This window comes from Strigops habroptila, chromosome 3 (genome assembly GCF_004027225.2).
Source record: "Strigops habroptila isolate Jane chromosome 3, bStrHab1.2.pri, whole genome shotgun sequence".
Lineage (NCBI taxonomy): Eukaryota > Metazoa > Chordata > Aves > Psittaciformes > Psittacidae > Strigops > Strigops habroptila.
The window spans coordinates 2685527-2710070 of record NC_044279.2 but is presented as its reverse complement, the minus strand read 5'-3'; the positions used below and the strand labels follow the sequence as shown (position 1 = coordinate 2710070).

The following is a 24544-nucleotide window of genomic DNA, read 5'->3' as shown; positions in this document are numbered from 1 at the left end:
CTCCATGGCCGAGTGCCACCCTCCACAACACAAGTTACAGTATTTCCCAGCCTCCTGAAAGTATCCTGAGGATATATCTATTAAAATTATTCCTTATCACAGTAACTGGGGAAACATAAACCCCCCAGACAAACAGACTATTGCAGCAAGAGCACACAAGATCGTTGATTTTAAGCAAACAATGCCACAACAGTGCCTAACTTTGTTGATCCTACCTGGAGGAATGTGTATATAAGACCATAGAATCATAGAATAGTTAGGTCTGGAAAGGACCATCTAGTACCAACCCCCTGCCATGGGCAGGGACACCTCACACTAGACCATATCACCCAAGGCTCTGTCCAGCCTGGCCTTGAACACTGCCAGGAATGGAGCATTTACCACTTCTTTGGGAAACTTGTTCCAGTGCCTCAGCACCCTCACAGGGAAGAACTTCTTCCTTATATCTAACCTAAACTTCCCCTGTTTCAGTTTGAACCCATCACCCCTTGTTCTATCGCTCCAGTCCCTGATGAAGAGTCCCTCTCCAGCATCCTTGTAGCCCCCCTCAAACACTGGAAGCTGCTCTGAGGTTTCCACGCAGCTTCTCTTCTCCAGGCTCAACAGCCCCAACTTTCCCAGCCTAAAGCACTGAGAAAAGGGAAGAATTGACAAAGCCAGAGTGTCAGGTGGACTTTTGTTTCAAAGTCTTATTCTTGTCTGCAGCAAAGCCATCGTATGCTCCTGGGACTCTGTTCTTCTCACTATAAAGAGTGTTTCTCTACTGTATTTCACCGAAGTGCAACTCTCATGGGATTGGCAATGCCAAGTTGGCCAGGAAATTAAAATGGTATAGAATACCCCCTTGGACACATCAGGTCCTGGCACTGTCCCCTCCCAACTTCTTGTGTCCCTCCAGCCTACACTCAGGCAGGGCATGAAAAGCTGAAAAGTCCTTGACTTAATACCAATACTGCTTAGCAACAACTAAAAACATCAGTGTGTTATTCTCATACTAAATCCAAGCCACTGCACTGCACCAGCTACTATATAGAAGAAAAATAGCTATCCCAGCCTTAACCAGGAAAGCACTTCACAAGTAAGGAGACCCTGATAAGCTCTAGACAAGAAGAGGAATAAACACATCCTCTGTCCCTAAAGGAATGATGAATATTGAAAAGAAAAGGAACTGGGTTTCATCCCAGCAGGTCTCCCCAGCTTGTGTATCATTTATAGCATTTTAGGACAGCCTGGAGGAAAAATGGTGTTTCCTTCCTCAGAAGTCAAGCTTATGCTTGCAAATTCCCTTCAAGGCTTTGGGGGCTTTAAAGAGTACCCAAATGAGGTCTTTACATCTTCTTGACTTGGTTCAGATGGGAACCCTAAAACACCATTTTGATTCCCAAACAGCAAGGAAGGGGCTCTGACCCCAGCTTTCTCTGTGAGTCAGCAAGCAGCTATTTGTTTGTTGGCTGAGGCTGTACAGCACAGTTTATGTTGCATTGGATGCCAGTGGGTGGATGCTTCCCCCTGCTCTGCAATCTTGGGAAGATCTGTGAGATACGAGTCCTCTCTGGCTGAAAGTCTTGCAATTAGCACTGTATAAATCCACAAAGAGCCAAATCTCATAAGACAGAGCCTATACTTCAGCTGTCTCCTGAAAGCCTGGCAGAGAGAATAACTCCATATTCACAGTGACTTTGCGATCACTGGCTATTTCACTCCCAAGATCTACACATATGCCAGCATAGATAAAACATGGACTTAAAGAAAAAACACCCAAACCCTTTCGACCTCGATCTACTTGTCGTTGGAGCACTGAGATCTATATTTGGAGGTGGGGAAACCACTTGCAAAGAAGCCAGGACAGAATCCCCAGCTTAAAAGTCTGAGATTTCACTACATATTCAAAAGGTGGCTCAGCAGAGCAGCCTGAGAAACACGGTAAAAGCAACAGGAGTAGGAAAACCTGAGGTGATACCAGGACTGGGAATAAGGTTTGGAAATCAAGGATACACAGAATGGTTTGTGTTGGAAGGGACCTTAAAGCTCATCCGTTCCAAACCCCTGCCACAGGCAGGGACACCTTCCACTAGAGCAGTTTGCTCCAAGCCTCTTCCAACCTGGCCTTGAACACTGCCAGGGATGGGGCAGCCACAGCTTCCCTGGGCACCCTGTGCCAGCACCTCAGCACCCTCACAGGGAAGAACTCTTGCCCAAGAGCTCATCTCAGTCTCCCCTCCGGCAGGTTAAAGCCATTCCCCTTGTCCTGCCCCTAAAGGCCCTTGTCCAAAGCCCCTCTCCAGGTTTCCTGCAGCCCCTTTAGGCACTGGAGCTGCTCTAAGGTCTCCCCTTCAGGAGCCTTCTCTTCTCCAGGCTGCCCCAGCCCAGCTCTCTCAGCCTGGCTCCAGAGCAGAGCTGCTCCAGCCCTCGCAGCAGCTCCGGGGCCTCCTCTGGCCTCTCTCCAGCAGCTCCACATCCCTCTTGTGCTGTTGCCTCAGAGCTGGATCAGGACTGCAGGGGGGGTCTCCCCAGAGTGGAGCAGAGGTGGAGAATCCCCTCCCTGACCTGCTGCTCACGCTCTGGGGGTGCTGCCCAGCACACGGGGGTTTCTTATGGGGAGCTGGGTCATGGGGAGCTTCTCATCAGCCAACACTTCCAATAATAAAGCTTCAGAGGGACACAGAGCCAGTGGATTTGTCGCACAGGATAAGGCTATTTGCAAAGCAGGTGAGATTCAGTTACCAGTGACCAGTACTTGATGGTTGGAAGAGTATGGGAAGCTATCCCAAATTAAGTGTACAACTGACTAGTCGTATGTGATTAGTGCAGAGCGCAGTCATGTACTCACAGAGATCCCGAATCCTAGAGAGTAAGGACCATCAATCCTGTGACTACACCAAACCTTAAGTTTGGAAACAGGCTGAACACACAGCAGGAGCAGGAACATAAAGATAATGCTGTTATACTATATTACTGGGAGGAAAGAGTCAGAGGTGTGATGATTTCTCTTCGGTGATACAGGGTTTGCAGCAGAGGTGAGAATAGAGTCTCCCTTTATGCTTTATTCAGCATAAAATCTGCTTTCATTAATGGCAGGTATCCAACTACTTCGGAGCAGCAACCACTAGCTATGGATGGGGCCAGTGAAAAGACCTGACACAGCAAATCCTTCATCTTCAGCTTCCCACATGAGTGGCCAGAGGGAGCAGATGAGCCCGTACAGCCCCATAAAACAGGGGTGGTTGGACCATTTCAGATCTTAGCCAGATCTTGAGTCCAACACATACATTATGACTAGCAGGAAGTAGTGCTGACTGGCATTTGCTCTACCACACCTAAAGGAAAGCTTCAGTTTACTGCAACCAGTAACAATATTTCTATGGTGACATCTCTACAGGAGATAATGGAAAAACAAACTAAATTTGACACTTCCTTGTTTCATTTTCTCTTCATTTACTAATTTTGACCAAATTCCTAAATGCTTCTGGGTGGGTGTTTATACACCCATGAACCTCCTTGGCAGACACTTATGTGTTCACTCTGCCTTTTACGTGACAGCTATTCCACCAACTGGTCTCTGTCTTCCAGCCCTCGAGCAGGTCAGATGAGGGACAGTTCTTCCATGTTTCTGTAGTACTTAGGGCAGTTAGGTCCCAAACTGGTTAGTTCATAACTTGCATGCGTTAGCTGAAGTAATCTATTTCTGGGGCTTGAAAAGAGACCTTTAAGAGATGTCAGAAGGTTGGCAAGTCCATATTTCTGCCTCAAAGTTCACCAGCCCCAAATTTCAGGCATCTCCTGCCTGGAGAGAGATATGAGATTGCTACAGAGCATGATCTCTTCTTTATGAATGAAACAACATAGCACCAAATAGACATTTTCTGAACGATATTAATCTGCTTTACTTGGCTTTCCCTTACAAATATAATAAAAACTGGAATAAAATTGTTTGTAATTTTTAACCATTTTGGCATAAAAGTACTTTTTGGTCAAGATCAAAACAAAGCAGGGCTCGGTGCAGCTGCTGTGTCCAGAGCAAGATTCCCCCTGAGAAAAAATACCCAAGATCAGACCAAACAAGAAATATCCTCCTCAGAGAACTTCCCCTTTGGCTAAAACCTTCTGTCCTCACTTGACTTGGGATTTTTTACCAGGCTGAAGGGCAATTGAGATGCCTACAAGGATGCTGGAGAGGGACTCTTCATCACGGACTGCAGTGATAGGACAAGGGTCGATGGGTTTAAACTGAAACGGGGAAGTTCAGGTTAGATATAAGGAAGAAGTTCTTTACTGTGAGGGTGGTGAGGCACTGGAACAGGTTTCCCAAAGAAGTGGTAAATGCTCCATCCCTGGTAGTGTTCAAGGCCAGGTCCCACAGAGCCTTGGGTGACATGGTCTAGTGGAAGGTGTCCCTGCCCATGGCAGGGGGTTGGAACTGGATGATCTTAAGGTCCTTTCCAACCCAAACCATTCTATGATTCTATGCCACCCGCTCCAAAAGGCAACTGAAGGGACAGGACACCCATACTTGCCCTAGCAGAGACATCCAGCTGAGACACAAACTCAAACTCTGCAGCATATTACAGATAGCTGTAATGAGGCAGTGTGGCCACAGCCCTGATAAGCAGCAGCTTTCCAAGTATTTTGTGGAGGTGGAAGCAGTCCGGTATCTATCCCACCACAGTCCTGTGATGTTCTCCCACCACAGTCCCATGATGTTCCATTTTACAGATGATACAGAAAGACCACAAGTACTTTCAGCAGGAATCAGCAGCAAAAGTCAACCCCCTCTTAAAAAACGAAATAATAAATGGATGAAGTATTCCTAACGTGCTATTCATTTTCTCTTCCAGTGACTTTGTCCACTGCCAACACACACAAAGGCCAATGGGAAAGTATTCTTAGAGCCCTGCCTGGCTGTTGCTGCAGGAGAACTAGCTCCAATCCCTGCTTGAGAGTCTTAAGATGCTGCTGAGCTAGACAGGATACCTAATGGCCAGGATCAGATACAGACAGGAGACAGAATTGTGCTAATATGGGTGAAAAGATAATCACATGCTATGTTTGTTAACAAGAAGATTAGAAGAGAGCTGATGTTGTATACACACGCTGAGGCTGTATTTGCAAGGAGATACACAAATCTATCCTGTACAGCATACAGACACATTTATTTTTGCACAGAATTATGCAATTCCTGTGCTTCTGGTGCAGGGTAGTGTGTGCATGCATAATTACACCCAGCATTAGCAGCAACACCTCTAGCTCAGGTTGTCTGACATGTTCTGTGCTAAGACTCAGGTTTAAGAACCTCATTACTTTGACAGACCTTGAACTACTCAGGGGACAACTTCCTCTGCTCGGTGTCTGCCTCAGGCTAACAGAGAGTTGCATTCAGAATGGCTTGGGCAATTCTGAGAACTAAATGAGGAGAAAATTCTTTGCAAGTTATTGATTTTAATTTATAGTTTTCTGTGTTTGACCTTGGGTAGATTCTTTCCACTGTCTTACTAAAAGCTTCCATGCTTTGGAGCAGGTAGTAAAATCTGGAGGGTGCTCCCCTGATGCATGGGGATCTTCTGGCCATGCCTCAAGTGCTGTCTAAATTTGAGCAAGACACAGCATCTACTAACACATATAGAATCATGGAATCATAGAATGGTTTAGGTTGGAAAGGACCTTAAGATCACCCAGTTCCAACACCCTGCCATGGGCAGGGACGCCTCATACTAGACCATGTCGCCCAAGCCCCATCCAACTTGGCCTTGAACACTGCCAGGGATGGGGCAGCCACAGCTTTTCTGGGCACCCTGTGCCAGCACCTCACCACCCTCACAGTAAAGAACTTCTTCCTTATATCCAACCTGAACTTCCCCTGTTCCAGTTTGAACCCATCACCCCTTGTCCTATCACTACAGTCCCTGATGAAGAGTCTCTCTCCAGCATCCTTGTAGCCCCCTTCAGACACTGGAAGCTGCTCTGAGGTCTAAAGGAGGAGTAAAACAAGCTCAGCGTCAGCAATGAAGTGACTAAGGAAGTTTTCCCCATGTTTATTCTCTGTGTCAGCTGGAAGCTATTGTGGTGCTAAGCACTGCTGCTACAGGAAACTCTCCTGTGGTCCCTGAAGGACTGACTTACGCTGCAGCTCAGCTTAATTAACCCAATCAGAAAGCAAAAGAGAAGGATGCTCTGACAGGAAAGGCTGGGAAGGGGACAAGGGGGAGAAAACTGGCCAGAGACAATTTAGGAGAAGGGAAATGTGGGCAGCTTGCAGATTTGCAAGCTCTGTAACCACTGAAACATCCCCTCCTTATGAATGGGACATTGATCCCACAGCTCCTGAGTCTCTCAGTTCCCCTAGAATGGGTTTCCTCCAGTTGCTGACAAATCAGGAGGTCAAATCACTTTCATAAGGTTAAAATTCTGGGGAGATATTACTATTTTTGCCTTTTAAGAGCTTAGAAAATGCATGTCAAAGCAAAAGATAATGCCACTGCAGAAAGGAAAAGAAGGGGAAAAAAGAGCAGGCAGTTGCTGAATGATTGCAGACTTAACCAGCATCTTCCCTAACCCTTCTATGTGCATTGAGAAGAGGTTACAGGTCTTCCTGAGCAAAGGAAACACTATCCCTTCCAACTTCTTCTCAACACCAATGTTTAATGTCAGGCTTGGAGTCAGTTACTTACAAGGCTTGATAGAATCAGGAGCAGCAGCAGCACTTTTTACAGACTATTTCTATATATGCTAAAACTACACGAGTGACTTGGGAGGATGTGGTGGCACAGAGCCTGATGGCATGAGGCTGCTGTTACTTTGCTGTCCCACTGTAGCTCACACGAACACATCACACCTTGTCTTGAAGGGCCTTTCCAGCTCTCCCCAAGTAAAATAACTCATTGCTGCTTGCAAGGGCAACCAACGCCTCTAATCAAGATGTTCCTACTAAAAGCACATCCCCACCTTCACAAGTTTCAGTCTAGAAGCACCTCAGGGAGACAGAGGTCCAGGAAGGTGAAGATTTGGCCAAGGTCACACAGAGACAGCATAGCTGAGGCAGAGATTGAGCCCATGTGTTTAATCCTCACCTTAGTGCCACAGCAACAACTATTTCGCAGAGCCACACATGCAGCACATTGGGGAACCTCATTTATAGCTGATTTTCTCTATTATCATCTCCTTTGGTGCATGTTTTAAGAACACACACACCCCCTAACAGCTCCAGAGCAGTAAATTCCCATCAATCTTAAACTCATTTGCTCCACCAGCACTTTGCCATTGTCAGCAGAATAGGTGCATTATACACTCAGGTGTCATTGTTGAAACTACTTTAAATAGTTCAGTGGTCACCGTGTTCAGCTGTGAGTCTGCATGGATGCATCCAGGGCATCCTGAAATGATACAGAGCAGAGTCCTATTGCTGGCATATAGCCGAGAAGGGAGGAGGTATCAGGCTGCTCTGCTGCTAAAGCTTTCTGTAGTATATACTTGTGCTTCCCCACACTGACAAACCTCAAGAGGAGATACTGTCAGGCTGCAATCAGCAATGGCACTTGCTAGACAGTTTGCTGCTGCTACAAAGCACACCTGCAAAGACAAAATCTTCTTCCTTCCAAAAGTATCTTCCCTGGGTCAGACACACATGGATCGAAGCTGCACTTTGCAGGATCTGACCCTTCATTTGCACCAACACACACCTAGAGGTATCAACAGCTCAACAAATCACCCGGAGCCACCACAAGGAGGGTGATGCAATTGTTTCAGCTATTTGCATAGCCTTGTAATTGCAGATCCCTCATCACAAAGCATTAGTTGTGTTAGGATAGGTGTTACAGAGGAAACCCAGCACCAGAAACAGGCATCTGACCCCATTCAGTCTGCAAAAAGATAGTTTATGGGTTTGCAATTACCAGTGGTTTCAGAGCTGGATAGTGCTACCCAGAAGAAAGTTACTTGTTTGCTTAGAGGCAGCTGCAAGCAAACTGTCACCCCACACTCTAATTTAATCCAGATCCAAACACCATCTGCTTTGTTCATCTCTGCTCTCACAGGCTAAAGGCACCTGAGTCGAAGACAAGGGGCAGTTTTAATGTGGGGGCATGGGAAGGTCGTCTCTGTTCATAAAATCCTGCTCGTTAGAGATGGAGGCCTTGATAACACAGGCTGCAAGACCTGAAGAAGCACTATAAAACACATGCATAGGTGTTGAAAGAGTAAGAACTACAGAGGACTGTTTTCTACGCGCACTCCAGCCCCCCAGGCTGCGTTGCAGAGAGCAAGCCTGCCCTCATTCTCCCACTGCATCCGTCTCTCCACTCATCCCTCTCTCCAAAGAAGGACTTGTTGCTCTTTTCCCTCACCTCACAGGATATCATAGCTGCACTTTGGGTGCTGCATAGTGTCCAATACAATAAAAGGCATGTAAACCTGTGCCTGCGTACCCTGTCTTTTGGGATGCAGTCACAACTGTATGGACAGGAGGTAGGAGCATCCTCCCTGCTCCTGGAAAACGTCATCTCCAGCTCCAGCCCCTCGAGGCCTTTGGTAGGGGCTGGAGCACACAACACAATGCCTTGTCGTGGCTCCTGTCTGGCTGGGACAGGCAGCTTGGAGCCGGCCAGGGAGGCTCGGGTGGCTGAAGGTGGGTTTTAACGACATGAGGTATCCACTCAGACATGGCTGAGCTGAGATTTGCCCTCGCTTTCAAAGTTGGAGCCTTGAAATCTTTTGCTTTGACTAGATGAAAAAGACAGGGGTGGAGAGGAAGGGAAATGAAGTTTGGGTTGTTAGGGGTGGCACTGAATGCAGCATTGGTTTGCACTAGTTGTTGTTGAACTTATCCTTGGGAGTGCATCCAGGTGCCACTATGGGCTTATTTATTGTTTTTACTTAATAAAACAAAAGCATGGCAATAAATAGAAACTTGGACTTCTACTACAAGCTCATGTAGCAACTCCCTTGGCCAGACTGACCCTGGCTAGGTCAATGTCAGCAAACACACTTAGGAAACATAGGAGTTGCTGTATGGACTCACGATGCAGTGAGTCCATGGTTATGCCATGGGCACATTAAACACCGACCTGTTCTCTGTCTCTGCAGTGAACAGGAAATGCCCTGCAGGAGGGAGCCCACAGCTCTCAGCTCTGGTCCTGCCTGATGCAGAAGTGCTTCAATAAAAACTGGAGCAGTGTTAAACTGCTATTGCAGGTGTAAAAATGTTGTTGCAATTCAATGGGTTATTAATAACTATTAATAACAAGATATTTCCCTGTGGCCACCTGCATCCCACACACCCCCACAGATCCCACACTTCCCTTTTCCAGCTACAACCCTCTCTCAGTCAGGGCACATAATTCCCTTTTTTCCCCTTTGCCTTCAAACCATGCACGAAGGTAGCGCTCAACAGGCGGTTCCTCTGGTACAATCCACACAGACTAACATTGTGCCAAGCACCATGAACTCAGAACAGAGCTTTTTTCCACCAAGGTGCCAGAAATAACACAAATAAACTCTTCTTCTCTCCCTGGCTTTCTATCTACAGCTCCCACACATCACTACCAGCGGGGCTTTCGAACTAAAACAGACTGGGCCTACGTGGCTTGAATTTATTCTGGAGATTTATCTCTTCTTGCTGAAAGCTCTGTGTTTGCTTGATTTTCCTGCCTTCCAAGTCTTACAAGTGCCACATGTTGCACAGCTGGATTCCTGACAGAGAAAGAAAACAGGAGGGAAGACAGAACAGATTATATGTGTATATATATATATGGATGCAATGGCCGAGGCTTTCAAAAGTCGCCTGTGAACTTCAGCAAAGTAGCTTCAGATATCTCCAAGGGACCTATGCACAGAGCTCTTGAGCTTCCAAAACCCTTCTTTCCATGGGCAGAAAAGGAAGGAAAAGGAAACAAGGAGCTCCAAAGAACTTGCTGCTCTGAAGATGCTCAAGACCAGCTCTTGCAGGGAAGGATTTGCAGAACAAGCTGTATTGGGGAGGGCTGGGGTTAAGGCAGCCAGGAGGGAGAAGGAGAGATCTATGTGGCAGTGAGGGAAATGCTGACTCCTTTTAATTCTCAAACTTGCTGGGCTGTGACTGCTCAAATAGTAATGTGTTTGTCCAGCTCCAGGAGAATTTGTTCACCCTCAGCAGCCGTAACAGCGGAATATCCCTGGGCTCCAGCACAGCTAATGGTCCTACACAGGCACAGGCAATTCCAATTCCAGCATGCCAAACCAGCTATAAAGCAAGGAAAGCTAAAGGGAAGAAAGCCTGTTCATCTTGAGCAGCACTTAAAAAAAATCACACCAAAGGAGAAAACAAAGAAAATGTTATTTCCTGTGAAATGAAGTATTGCACTCTGCAACAGGAGGGGAAGAAAAGTGGAAAACAAAGCAAACTAGAGACTCAGTTCATAAATACAGCAGAAGGTCAGCTTCCTCCTCACCAATAACTTGGTCCCACAGGAATTGAGCATGGTATTTGATATAGGGCAGATATTTGATTCCTTCCTCTGCGTGGGAAGGCTGACACACGTGTCCCCCTTCCCCACCACCTAACGCCATCGCCATAGGCTGGTTTATGTCCCTTCTGCTGACCACCCTGCTTCAGCAGCAGCATAAACCAGTTTAAAATCTGCTCCCCTTTAACACTGTGCTGAGGAAGGGATTTTTTTTGCCTGTGCTTGGGAATAGACCATAGCTGTAAAACCTTCTGCCTCAGCCAAGCAACAAGAAGACCTTGGAAGAGGCTAATTATGGGTGGCAAAGTAAGTTACCCACTGGCATAGAAAAGACAGACGAGCACAAACCTGCACCCAGAGACCTATTTTGCTTATTATGAAATGAAGCTGATTCTGCTGCCTGTGTTATCAGGGAAGGAGAAGCAAGACAGGAAAGAAGAAAACCACCAAGTGAAGCTGCTGCACAGAAGTGGCCATGGTTTCCTCTTCTAACTCACTATTGCAAGACTACGGAGCACAGCCATCAATCGTCATCATAGAATCATAGAATGGTTTAGGTTGGAAAGGGCCTTAAGATCATTCAGTTCCAACCCCCTGCCATGAGCAGGGACGTCTCACACTAGTCCATGTCACCCAAGACTCCGTCCAACTTGGCCTTGAACACTGCCAGGAATGGAGCATTTACCACTTCTCTGGGCAACCTGTGCCAGCACCTCACCACTCTCACAGTAAAGAACTTCTGCCTAAGATCTAACCTGAACTTCCCCTGTTTCAGTTTGAACCCATCACCTCTTGTCCTATCACTACAGTCCCTGATGGGCCCCCACAAGGATCCTCTCCATATCCTTGTGCAGGTATGGAGAAACCTCAGAATTATCCTCCCCACACATCCATACCCAAAGAAAGGGAAGCAGAGCAGGAAAACAACCCGTATGGCCACATGAGGCTGTGCATCAACCAGCAGGAGTGATGGAGATGTCTGCACAAGCAGGAGTCCGTGTACAACCAAGGACTCCGAAAACAGATTGTCATTGATTTGCAATCTGCTTGGGATCTTCTCCAGGCTCGTGGCACCTTGTGCTGCCCCACTTGAGTGCTCATGGCCAAGCTCCAGCCAAGCCACTTGGAGAGATGAGAAGTGGTGCATAACCTTCCATCCTCTACCCCTGACAGTGACCCTGTTGTGGTCAGCAGAGCCTGGATCCACACCTCCTGAAAACCACTAAAGCAATTGAGCTCGCAGGGAGTCACATTCCCAGACAGAAAGGTTTCTCCAAGATTTCACCATTTATTCCCAGTTCTGTAGTGGAGCAAAACCTCAGGTTTCCCCTCGCTTCCCTCTCCTCCCTACAAGCTCAAACAAATTCCTCTCCCATCAGTGTCTGATCAAGGTATGTTGGAGTAAAAAGGAAAACTGGGCTTGTCCTAAATGCCTCCTAACTCTGGCTGTGCAGCAAGGGTGCTCTTCCTTCTCCAGAAATCTCAGCCTGGACCTGTAAGACCTTTCCTGAACTATAAACAAGATTGGCAACAAGCTGTGACAAGTGCAGGGTGAACAGATTGGCATTTTCCAACCATGTGTATTTTGCATTCATGTGTAGAAATGTGCATATAAATGTGTATTTTTATGTATATGTATAAAACATACACATACATATATATGATGCATCTAGTTGTTTTTAAGGAAAAGGGACTGCAACTTCAGCTACAAAATAATGAGGGAGCTAGGCACGTGCAGGCAGTGCGATACAACCCAAATCTCTTACGCTGTAGGACAATCACGATCTCTTCTCTTCAATGAATGCAAAAAGGGCCCAAACAGCTGGGAAAAGGGTGATGCATGTGAGAAACTGCCTTTTCTCTGGTTCATGCATAACAGAGAGCGAGTGTGTGTGAGCTGCAGATGAGTCAAAGTCTGAGGGCTGCCTTGTGTCAGCCATTGACTGTGCCAATGACAGCAGTTCCCAACAGCCTTTAATAACATCACTTACAGACTCCAGAGCAGAGGGGCAGGAAAGGGGGGAGGTGAATGCTTCTCTTGCAGGCTGTTGTATAGAGCATCCTGCATCCTTGTCACAATCTGTTCTAAGTATCCACTGATGGGTCCATAATTGCAGCCCATGCTGTGATGTTATTCTAAGAGGTAATAGCGGGCACAAACAGGAGACCAACCTTGGGTACACTGAGTTAAAGAGGGGTCTCAGCCAGGAGGATGTGGGGACATCCTGGGGTCATAGAATCCATCACAGAATCAACTGGGTTGGAAAAGACCTTTAAGGTCATCAAGTCCAACCTTTACCCCAGCACTGCCAAGGCCACCACTAACCTACGTCACTGAGGGCCTCAGCTACATGGTTTGTGAAGGCTTCCAGGGATGGTGATTCAGGTAGGTGTGCATCAGGTGATGGTTTGGGGAGGCTCATCCCTACTGCATTTCCCTGTGCAGCACAAGGTTCACACTGCAAACACCCAGTTTACACTGGGAAGCAAACAGGAGACAAGAAGTTCTCCCTTATTTCCATGCAGAATAGGTAAAACAGAGAGAAACATGTACAAGCAGGTCACACCGAGAATACACAAGCCCTGCCGCCATCCTCTCCTTGCTTTGCCAGTGTGAAGGTGGGAGCTAAGCCCCTATGAGGTCTTGTGAATGCTGGAAAGCTCAGACTTGTGAAGATGTTACAAAATCCTCAGCTTAGTCCAGATTTGGAAAGCTTTGGGAAGCGCTGCAGAGCGCATCATGTTCTGATTATTTACTTCTCCAAGCTAAGGAGAGACCTACTTCACACACCACCTCCTGGAGAGGCGGAAAAATCAGGCATGCAAAGTAAGAAGGAAATGGAAATCGACTTGATAGCTCCATCCCCTTCCTGATGGGTAATGCTTACCTAATTATGCCCACTTGCCATTTCCTTTTCCTGCTTTCTTTAAGGTATTATGCAGACAGAAATTTGTCCTAGAAGTTGTTGCTTTCACTCCGAGGCATCCCTTTGAGATGTCTGCTTTGCTAAGGCACGCAAGGGCAGCAATTCCATTATAAGGAAGGAAAAACCCCTTCTGAATCGCTTTGACAGCACTGCTTTTAGCATCCACCTCCTCCTGCACATGGCTCACCTCTCTCATCTCCCTTCTCCATCCCTCACCCAAGCAGAGGGATGCAGCTCCAAGGATGCCCCATGCCTCCTGCCCTTGCTTGGCCAAGGTGAGCAGCTCCTGGTCTCTTGGAGCACCCATGGAGGCCAGGCAGGGAAAGGCAGAGGCTGCAAAGATGCTCTGAGTCCAGCTACCAGAATGACTCAGCCCTCAGCAGGCACTTGGAGAGCAACCTAAGACATGATGGCCTCATGGTTGGCGGGATCCAAGGAGACACCCTACACCAGTCCCAAATCCATGTAACTGCTTAGATGACTTTTCTCTACAAGCACACAAGTGTTACAACCCTGTATCTAACCAGCTCTCTGCAGGTCAGGGTGGAGAAAAAAGGGTGGTAGAAGTAAAAAATGACCCCTCCAGGCCCACAACAAGGGTGATCCAACCAAAACATAACAACCTTTCATTTGCCACAGCCAGTTTCCCTCCTTTAGGTCCCACTTAGTGCTATTCTTCATTGTACCAGGAGCAGGGGAGGAGCTGGGACATGCAGAAGCATCTCCACCCCAGCAGGATACTCCCAACCATCAACACCAGAGACAGGATGGATGTGACCCTGTGCTAGCACTGCACTTTTGGGATGGGTTCCATGCCAGGGGTTCCTGGCACAGCGAGGGGTGAGCATACATCCCCACAGACCCCCAGAGTGGACCCCCCATCCATCCCTCCACCTCCAACCTGCACTTCCCAGGAAGGCCCCCCCAGCCGTGCTCTTGCACCCCAGGTGTTTTTTGCTCTTCTCCACAGGGAGCACAGCTTCCAAGAAGGAAAATGCAAAGCCCAAAGGGATTGGCTTTAAACGCTGAAAGAGGCTTTGCAAAGGAAAGCGTTTTATTCCTGCTCGAAGGGGTGCTTTAAAGAGCCTTCTTTTGTTTTCTCAAAGGCTGGGAAGGGTATTTCCCAATCCCAGCCTGGCAGACTGGTGGAGACCATAAGGAATACAGGGAACTTCCAAGGGCTACACTCTGCAAGCAACAGCAGAGATTTCCCCATGCCCAAGTCCCTCCATATGCAGCATCCTGCACTGGTCCAGCCATTCCTGCATCCCTCCCCACCTCACAGGGGCTTCTCCCCAGGGGAGCATCTGCAGTAGGTGCATGTAGAACCCAGCCCTGGACCTGCAGCAATTGATCAGGGTGTGTGAGGAGGGCCTGAGCCATCCCCCTGCAGCTGCACCCTGACGTTTCACCTCCCAGTTGTTAATTCTGCATCAAGAAAAGCTGAATTGTTTTCCCTTTTTTTTTTCCCCCCTCTTTTAATTCCTTTGTTTTTTTGTTTCCTCCCCAACAGGCGTTTTCCAGGGAGTCTTATAGAACTAGGAAGGGAAGAAAGAACTGCACAGCTAATCCTTGCTGCAAGCAAAGCCAAGCCCTCCCCTGTCCCAGCCAGAGAGGGAAAGCAGCCCTGTTCTTCCTGGTGCCTCTGGACATCCTCCCAGCTCCTGGTCCCACAGAGCCACCCCTCTACAGTGGCTGCAGAATACTCAGGGCTGCCAGGGTGTGAAGGACAACAGGATGGAGGGAGGTTTCCTTGCAGAGCCACCTTTGCAGTGCTGCCAGCTTCGAGGGGAAGCCATGGATCCAGTGGCTGCAGGCAGGAGACCCAGGCATCTGGTTTCACATCCCACCTGCACTACCCAGCTGTGCATCCCCAAAAACAATGGATGTGTCCAGAGAGCTGTATAAATGGACTCCTCACAGGACCTCCTTCTGCAGCTGTATAAATGGACTCCTCACAGGACCTCCTTCTGCAGCTCTTAGCCCAGCCTGTAGAAGATGCCCTCTCCCAGCCCTCTGCACCCATTCCTAGGGAGCAAGAGCCCCCCACATCAGGCTTGGCACCCACAGCAACTTGAAAGCACTAGTTAGGGCAGGCAGAGGGATGCCCTTCGCACTGCTTGCTCTGCTTGGCATCTCTGAGGCTGCAGCTAGGGGTGGAGGAGCCTCCCCTGCACAGCCTGGCTGGGTGCCTAGCTGCAGGGGGGCTCCGGGACAGGAGCACTGGAGGAGCATCCCTGCCTCCCAGCGCAGAGGGATGGGTTTGCAGAGAGAAGGGAGGACTTCAGCAAACAACAAGGAGCAGAGCATGCAAAGAGATAAGAGAAGGTATTTACCAGGCAATCGCTACAAGGTCCTGTGAATATAGTATTTGTGATGGATGAACAGACATATTATTCCAGAACTTAATGCAAACCCTTTTGCACCAAATGGTGACATGCGATTACTAGTTGGGAAATAACTAAGCTCATTATAATGAAACTCTTCACTCAAATCCCCCTCCAAAGGATGGATCTGACGAAGGAAGGAACCTGTGACGGGAACATACTGGGGGGATTTGTTTAACCAGATCAGCCTGCTGGGCCAGCACAGCACGGTTGCATGCCTCCAGCACGGCTAAAGCCTGGATTGTTGGGAATCATAACCAACCGACCTGTGTGGACAGGGTGGGCAGCGTCCCACACCCAGCACTGGGCTCTTTTTGGCATGACCCTGCGTTTAAGAGATGAAAAGAAGCACCTTTCAATAATAAATAATAATGCTAACTATGTGTTTCTATAGCAACTCATCACCATAGCAGCCAAGCACAGGAGGAAAACTCAGAGCTCATCCTGCCGTCTTCAGGGTGAGGAGGCAATTGCCCTCCCGGAGGTGGCTTCGGCGGTGGCAGAGCTGGGATTTAAACCAGGTTGCTCTCCAGGTTGCCCCTGAGCACTGCCCTCCATAGGGGAGCTGGCTGGGATGGGGCTGGGTGCTCTGGAGAGGTAGAGCCTGGTGTCCAAAGGGTGTTGGGAGTGTACAGCCTCAAAAGGACCAGATATTTAGATCATCGTAACCTTCCAAATAAGTCCTGAGGCTCCAGGGTGGCTGGAACCCCCCATCCAGCCATTAGGGCACCACAAAGGGGAGAATACAAAGGTTGAGGCACAACCAAAATAAGGAAACACCCCAAATTAGCCATGCAAATACACCCACACCCCACACACACCCCCACATACACACCTCAGGAGAGCAGCTTACAGAACTCCACGCATTGCTCTGCTTTTGGCAAGGACCAGAATTTTGCACCAAAACCTGAAGAAAATTAAAAAAGTTTCCCAAAACAGTCCAGAAACTCACTCTTTTTAAGCTAGAGTCAAGCAGACATGCCCATTCTAATTTGGGTGTGGGGTTTTGTTTGTTTTCCTTCTAAATGGCCCATTAAGGAAAGATCCAAGCAAAAGCCTTTGATTAGCTCCACAACTGGTGTGGTTGTATTCCCAGCTCACCTCCTCCCCCTTGCAGGGCTGTGGTGACAGAGCCTTTTTCTTCAGTGTAGAAGCCTCCTGCCCCTCACCACCTCTGAAAGCCTCTTCCTAAGCAGCAGAATAAGGTTACATTGCCCAGGGATGGGACAGTGGCTGCTAGTGACTATGAGCCATGTATATGATGTTATTCCTCAGGCTGGTGAGTGAGTTCCCAGTGAGAACCGCCCTGGTTTTATTATCTTGAGTCATTTGTAAAGGTCATTAGAGCAAAACGACTATTAGATGATGGCTAAAAGGACAGTCACTTCTACAAGACCACCCCCATTTGACAAATGGGGAAACAAGAAGCCAAGAGGCTTGCTCCTGGCTGTAGGACATCTCTGACACACCAAAGTGACCCTTTGGCATTCCAAAAGAAGTTTGCCTAAAGTAAAATAGAGCTGTGTTGCACACCAAGCACTCACATCAATAGGCAATTGTAACAGGTTACACCTTCTTAGGGTCTAAATGAGTTTTCTTTCCAGCACTACATTATAGAAAAATCCCCTGTCACAAAAAAAAAAAAAAATCCTTTTTTACAATCAAATATGTTCTAACCAAGTTAAACAGGGCCACATGCACTTTGTAGGGAATCTGCAGACCTTTTCCCAACTTCCCAGCAGGAACATCTTCCATTTGGAGGAGGAAAAGGGAAAAAAGGAATGAAAAGAAAGAACATTTAATAGAAGAAATGAAGTAGCAATTTCCTAGTTCAGCTGGGGATCAATATGTGGGCTCCTGATGGTTTCTGTTTCAAAGGGGCTGCGCTTTGGCTGCTGAAGCCCAGACTGACACAACGCCAGTGCTTGACTTCTGAGCACTTCATCTCGGCGAGATACTGTTAATTTAAATCGTGCTGCAGTTGAGGACGAAGCCATCCAGGCTTTGATTTACTGCTAATTCATCGCTCCCATTCCTTGAACTCTAAAATTCAAGTCACCAAACAGTTTAACACTCACTAGCGAGGCTCATCATGAATGAGCATCAGGGGGCTGCTCATGGCAAGTGCAAGTTCCTCACTTCAGAACAACTATATCAATAGTAACCACCTATGCACAGTCCCCAGGTCCAGCACCACTTCACTGTTTCAAAGGAAAACAATACTGGGATTAAAAACGCCTCCATCACCATCACCTTTCCTCCCCTGTGCAGTGTTTAATGCTCAAGGAGACATAACAAGTGAGTAGGGGTGGCACACTTTGCAAACATTTACATGCCTTTGGTGCTGTGTTGGCTGCGAGGGTTCGCTAAGCATCAAGATTTATTCCTCCGGCCCTTGCACAAGCTTAGAGGAGGGAGAAACGTGTGGGTATATATCATGCAAATGCCTGTAATGGAAACCTATCCCATGCTATCTGCATTAGATTCACACATTCGTCCTGTCAGAAGGACAAGGCTAATTCAAGTGCCAGTCACCTTCCGTAGATTTATTGCCAATGGCTTGGTGGGAAACCCTCGCATCACTCATGTATGGATAATATAGCTGGAAGGACACTCAGAGATCAGGCATGTAATCTGAGGGACACGGTGACATAAGGTCTCCCTTCTGGGTCGCCAGTGCAAATCCAGCAGGTTTCGATTATTCCCATGCAAAAGAAGCTCAGGAATCACAGCCTCTTGACTTTTGGGCCTGGATTTCTGTTTTACAGCATGCAGTGTTTAAAAAACACTGGAAAACCTTCTCAGCAGCCAAGTCTGGAGTAAAAGCAAGTCACAGCATCTGCAAATGACCTCTTTCTTGCTAGTGAAATTCCCCTCCAAGTAAGGGCAGAGCCCCTTGCTGATAGGCAGCATAGTGGGGAATCATAGAATAGTTTGGGTTGGAAGGGACCTTCTAAGGTCATCTAGTCCAACCCCCCTGCAATAAGCAGGGATATCTTCAATTAGGTCAGGTTGCCTCCATCAGGGAATGGAAGTTTCAACCCAATCACTGCTCCCGCTGAGGTCTTCAAGCTCTCCTGCAGCCCTGGGAACTTGGTGTGTTCTACAAACATTAGTATTTGAGATAGAAACATCTGGGAACATTATATTTCAGCAAAGACTTGGCTTCCCCCATGGCTCCAGGAATCATCTTTGAAGAGTGTGTGTCCCCAGCAAGGTACATGGTTGCTGCATGGGCTAGAGGCGTCTAAAATGAAATTACCATTGGGTTTCCAAACCAAAGGGTGCCCAGTCAAAGCCTTCAGAGCATCTCTAAGGGCTCACAAATGGCGGGGGGGTTGCAAAGGAAAGGGTTGCAGGACAGATGTCACGCTGCACTGGCTCCCACTGCAGGGGATGGAGGGCAGAGACTGGGTACCTCTTACCTGGATGACTGCTCAGCACCTTACTAGATGTAACTAAACAAGGACAAGGCAAACTTAGCAGAGCGCACGCACCAATGAAGAACAAAGGAAAACAGACAGTTCAAGTGGGATGAGTCAAAATAAAACCAAAGAGGTATGCCAGCTCCAGAAAATCACCAGGCAGACTGTTGGTGTCACAGCACATCTCATATTTGCAATGATTTCTCCATTCCCAAAGGTGATTAATAGCATTAGTACCCAATTTTAAAGATACAGGGACCAAGGTTCAGGAGAGCACAACTGCCCTCCATCCAAGGCACAAACCCAAGATGATGTTTCCCCATTTTAAAGCACCCATCTGTCATTTTAACTGGGGAAAAATCTATCTTGAAAGTGTCCTAGCACTGCTCTTGGCTGTTGAATATCAGGCTCAAAGGCAGGGGACCACTCGCTGCTCTCATCTCCAAGTACCACTTGGGGTTCAGTTTGCATTTCATGGCAGTGAGCAAGGATTCCCATCACTAAATGCAGACTGAACCTTTTGCCTCTCCGTGCCTCAGTTTCCCAATCAGCACCAGGGGAATGAGAATAGTTTCTCACTGGTTTAAAACACTTCAGACTGAATGAAAAACATCTGGGGAGCCTTATGCATTTCTTTCTGTATTTTTTTATTGCAGGCTCCTCGAGGGCTCAAACTTCAGGGATATAATGGAACTAGATGATCTTTAAGTCCTTTCCAACGCCAACTATTCTATGATTCTATGATTCTATGAAGACAGTCATGCAGGGAAGCACGCTCATCAGTGATACCCTGGAGTAAGTCAGTGGGCTGCCCACAGTCTCTGTGCAGACGGGAAGTCTCATTGCCTTGGGCGCCTGGAGCGGTTGGTGCCCATTAACTGAGTTTTGCAAGCAAGAAGGAAGGAGTAAGAAAGAGCCCTCTGAAGTCTTTTGTCACACTGGTGGGGACCAGAAAGGGCTTTTTATTCCAGCAGTGAGCAGTTTGAGGGCTTTAGAATAGGAAACAGCCATAATCTAAAATGTATCCCTGATTGGGAACAGGGATTCACGGGCAGGACATGAGACTTCCCCATCTCAGCAGTGCAGCTGCAAAGGGGTGATGTTTGGTTTTAGTCTTAGCTATGTAAGATCTCACTTTAAAGGGTTATAGTGAATAATAAATCAAGAAGAACCAAGCGCTTCCCAGGACAGCATGCCAATTTGCTCAAACACACCTGTAGGCAGTGCCAAGACGCAAACTTTGGCACTAACCACTAACTCCAAAAGCCCTACCTCTATCGATCTCCTGGTGTAGGATCCCAACACAGTGCACAAACGTACCGTGCCAGCATCATTCTCAGGTTTTAAGAAAGCTTTTCAGTGCTGCCTTCCAAAGAAGAAATTAATGCCTACACAGCATAACCCTCAGCACACTGGAGCATCGTAACACCTCGCAAAGCTTTTCACCCTGGGGCATGTGAGCGCGCAAATCAAACCCCAGCACTGCAGGAAGGAGGTGGGTTTTATTGCAACAGTTCAACATCGAGGAAACTGGGAGACAGAGACAAAGCAATTCGGCATGAGGAAAAAGATGTAACACAAAAGAGGCTCCAGCATCCTCCTCACCCTGCAAAAGTAGAGGAGTCAACATGAAACCGGCTCTAGCAACCCACTGCCCCCTCGGCATCTGGCTGCTGAAGATGATTTCTGCCTTCCCGGTGGAACAGATCATGCCTGTACTGAGCCCTTTGCTTTGCCACATCTACAGGCTGTGCAGCGTTAGGCTGGCTGCGGGCGCAGGGAGGGATGCTGGCAGGTGAATGCATGAGGAAAGGCTCCAGTATTTCCTTTCTCCATGGAGAAGTTCAGCATCTCTCTCAGGGTTTGCAATAGCACTCATCCCTCCGCTAGCCAGGTGCCGGCTTGTATGCTGAACAGATTGAACACCAGCCTTCGGCACCTACAAGGCAGTTACAATCATCAAGCAAAAGCTTCCCAACAGCACCGTGATTGATCATCAAGCCTGTATTTTAAAACACCCGTCTCGGACATAAACAACACATAGATCATGCGGCTGTCATCTATTCCACATCTTGATATAGCCGAGCACCGCGCATTTAAGATGGGACAGAAAGGAAAAACCTTGGACTGGTCCTTTCGGAAAGGAGACACCCCATGGAGGATAGGTCTGGGCAGAGGAGGGAAGAAAATCCCAGGCTTTCATACCGGGGCTGGGATTGCATGTTAAAACCTGGCTGCACACGGAAAGCAGACACACATCTGTTGCACGGCTTGAAGCCCGGCTCTAGTGAAGGATCCCCTGCACAAACAAACAAACACGCACTTCCAGAGGCAATTAAACCACAAACAAAACGCTGCTCCCATCCTCTAAACCTTAAGGCAGCGGCTGAGCCAAGGGGAGGAAGCACCTAGTCGCACCCTGGAAGGCACACGCTGTAATTAAAATCACAGAGACGCCAAAGCAAAGCAACCCCATGCTCCAGTGGTCCTGCCCGCTCACGGATTTAACCGGCTTCTATAAACAAGCCCCGGGTGAAACAGAGGACAGATAAAAGAAAATAAGTTAGCACGCTGTATGCCTCCCAAAATGCTTGTTCAGGACTCAGTTTAAGTCCCTAGAAGGCTGCGAGCGGTTGCATCTGCTGTCAAAATCCCTTGATTCATTGTTCCCTGGAATAACAGCATCCCCCGGCAGTCCCACTGGTCCCGGTCCAAACCTTCCCGCTCTGCATCGCTTATTCCCTTTGCTTCCCCCAAACCTTGCATCCCAGGCATCGCATCCCGGTGGCGGAGGGAAGCCATGGAAAATCAGGTGCGTTTCCAGCGAGCTTTCTGGCACGGTTGCCCGGCTGGAAAGCAAAGCGGAGCAGACGCGGGATGGAAGTTTTACAGGAGAGGAACACAGCCACACGCTTTCCACCTGGTCCCTTCCATGAAGGCGAGTCCTTGCAGGTCCTACACCCAAATCCAGCCCTGCAAACGCTGCATCCCTTCCCAGCACTAGGAGCAGATGGGGCCCCAAGAGGAGGGTTTCCTCTGGGCTGGGTATGTAGCAGCCACATGCAGCCGCTACAAACCCAAACAGCACTTAGCCCTGCTGGGGCTGAGCAAGTGGGTTTGTTTATCTGGGAGGAACTCATCTGCTGCCCGAGTATTATATTTCCACCAAAACCATGTGCCGGCTCGGTGTTTAGATCACTTCTCCCTGTCTACATAATTTAAGGGCATATGTCTGATAAACGAAGAGCATCAATAACGCAGGTTTCGGTTGCAGCACTCACATGCACGGAAAGAGGGAGGTTTCTCAGTCCGCAGCCGTGATCTGGGCAGTTAAACTCTCCAGCACCTTGCAGGAAGGGAAACGATGGGGGTCCCCCTTCCCTTCTAGGTGTTCCTCGCCCGGGGTGGCCCCTGTCCCCATCCATCGATTACCCGGGAGGTGCTGATCCTCCCCGGGAAAAGGGCTCTGCTTCCAGTCCCGACCAGCTGCAGCCTCACCGGGAGCAAGGAAAAGTTTCCAAATGCCTCCAGCCCTTCACCCAAGGAAGGCTCTGGAGCACAGAGAGGGATGAAAATCTCTCCCGAAGGGAGGAAAATCCGCAGCCGGGGATGAGGTGATGAGGGACAGGCTGCGGCGCTGGAGCCGCTACCTCCGGGGAGAAAAGTTGAGCCTTGTGCATAGGGAAAAAGCCATCGGGGACCTCGAGGCGGGGGGGGAGACCCCGGGCACCGCGTCCCCTCCACTCTGAGGATGTGGAGGAAGGGGGGTCCCTGCTGCGCACCCCACCGGCATCCTCCCAAGCCGGCCCGGGAGGGGCCGTGCCCGCTGCCCGCGGGGGTCCCCGCCGCCAGCCACGACCCCCCTTCCACACACCCGTGGAAGGGGGGGAAGCAGCGTTTGGGGTGTATCCCAGGGCCCCCCTTCCACTCCCGCCAGGTGAGGAGGGCAGGTACCGCTGCAGCCCCGCCGGCCCTCCCGGGGCATCCTCCGGAGCATCCTCCGGGGCACCCTCCCGCCAGCCCCGCTGCCCGTGCGGGGCGAGGGTCCTTACCTGGGAACGCTCCTTGTTTGCTTTGGGCGGGTTTCGGTCTATATAAATATATATATATAATTTTTTTTCCTCTCCTCTCCTTTCCCCCCACTTCAGTCTTCAGAGCAGGCGCCGCATTGACACTGCAGATGGTCTCTGTGTGCGTGTGTGTGTATGTGTGTGTATGTCTCTCTCCAATCCCAAATACTCCACGGAGGCGGAACACGGAGCCCCTCTCTCTGCACTGGGCAAACCGTGTCTGGCTCGCCCAGAGCCCGGGGAGGAGGAAAGGTGGGGGGGTTTAAGGGGGGGGGGAAGAAACGCAGCTCCAGTTTTCACTCCCCCCCCAAATCACCCCTTCCCTCCCTCCCCCAGCCCTTCCCCCCCTCCCTGGTTCTAAATCAGCAAGGAGGGAGGGGGGAGACTGGCAGCCGAGCGGGCAGGAGGGGTGCAAGCAGGGGATGCGCTACGGGGCCATGCCCGGCTCCGCGCCCGGCTCCTTGCCGCTGCCCGCCCGCCCGCCGGCCGCGGAGGGCTCGCACTGCGGCTGTCTCGCCAGCCCTTCCTCCCCAACCCTCCTCGCCAATGGTGGCTGCGGGAGCGGGCTTGGACACCCAGGCTCTTTTTGCAAACACAAGACACGAGCAGAGGAACACACCCCTTTTCCAAATAGGAAGCAATAAAAAAAGCTAGGGAGGTGTGGAAGTGAGGTGGGAATGCGAGCCCAGCACGGCAGGGGAGATAGCAATAATAATAATAATAATGAATGTGATAATAAAAATCCCTTTCTGTCTTTTTTCTCTGCCTTTCCTTTATTTTCCCTTTTTTTAGCAGATAGTGGCCAGTTGCTCCTCCTTTCGCCAGCCCACCCACCTCTGGGAGAGGGGAGAAGGAAGAGGGGCGCAGGTTGCCTTTGGAGGAGGGACCCCCGAGACGCTTTTGGCAGTCCTAAAGTTTGTAGGGGATGGGGATGGGGTTAGGAATGGGGATGAGGACGGGAGCGGGGCTGCCGCTCTCCCACGGTTGCAACTCCCTCTGCCTTGATTTCTCCTCCGGGTGCCTTCCCTCGCTCCTACTCACTACTGACACCTAGGATGTGATTGGGCTAATTGGGAAACGTCTTTGCTCCCTCCAAAAAGAAGGAAAAAAAGGAAAAAAATATATAATCAAGGAATCAAATCTCGCTGCTGCCTTCTAAAACCCCTCCTGCATCACAGCTCTGGTTGGCATCTGCCTTCCCCTTCCCTCCCCAGCCTGTGTCCCTCTGCTTTCCGCTAGCGAGGACCAAACGAGGAGGGGAGCCCATCAGAGCCAGTGCAGGGAGACTCGGGGGAAGATCAA

At 49.1% G+C, this 24544-nt stretch overlaps 1 protein-coding gene across 2 annotated transcripts in view; it reads right to left on the bottom strand.

The window, feature by feature from the left end:
• Positions 1-23514, bottom strand: part of PLXNA4 (plexin A4) — a 475791-nt gene extending 452277 nt beyond the window's left edge. The window contains exon 1 of one of the 2 annotated variants that reach the window (XM_030479279.1): positions 23225-23514. The gene's annotated coding sequence lies outside the window, so the exon portion shown is untranslated. Of the gene's footprint in view, positions 1-21931; positions 22224-23224 lie in introns of those variants that run through there. The other variant, XM_030479280.1, reaches the window with a different exon arrangement.
• Between the last annotated feature and the right edge of the window lie 1030 nt (positions 23515-24544).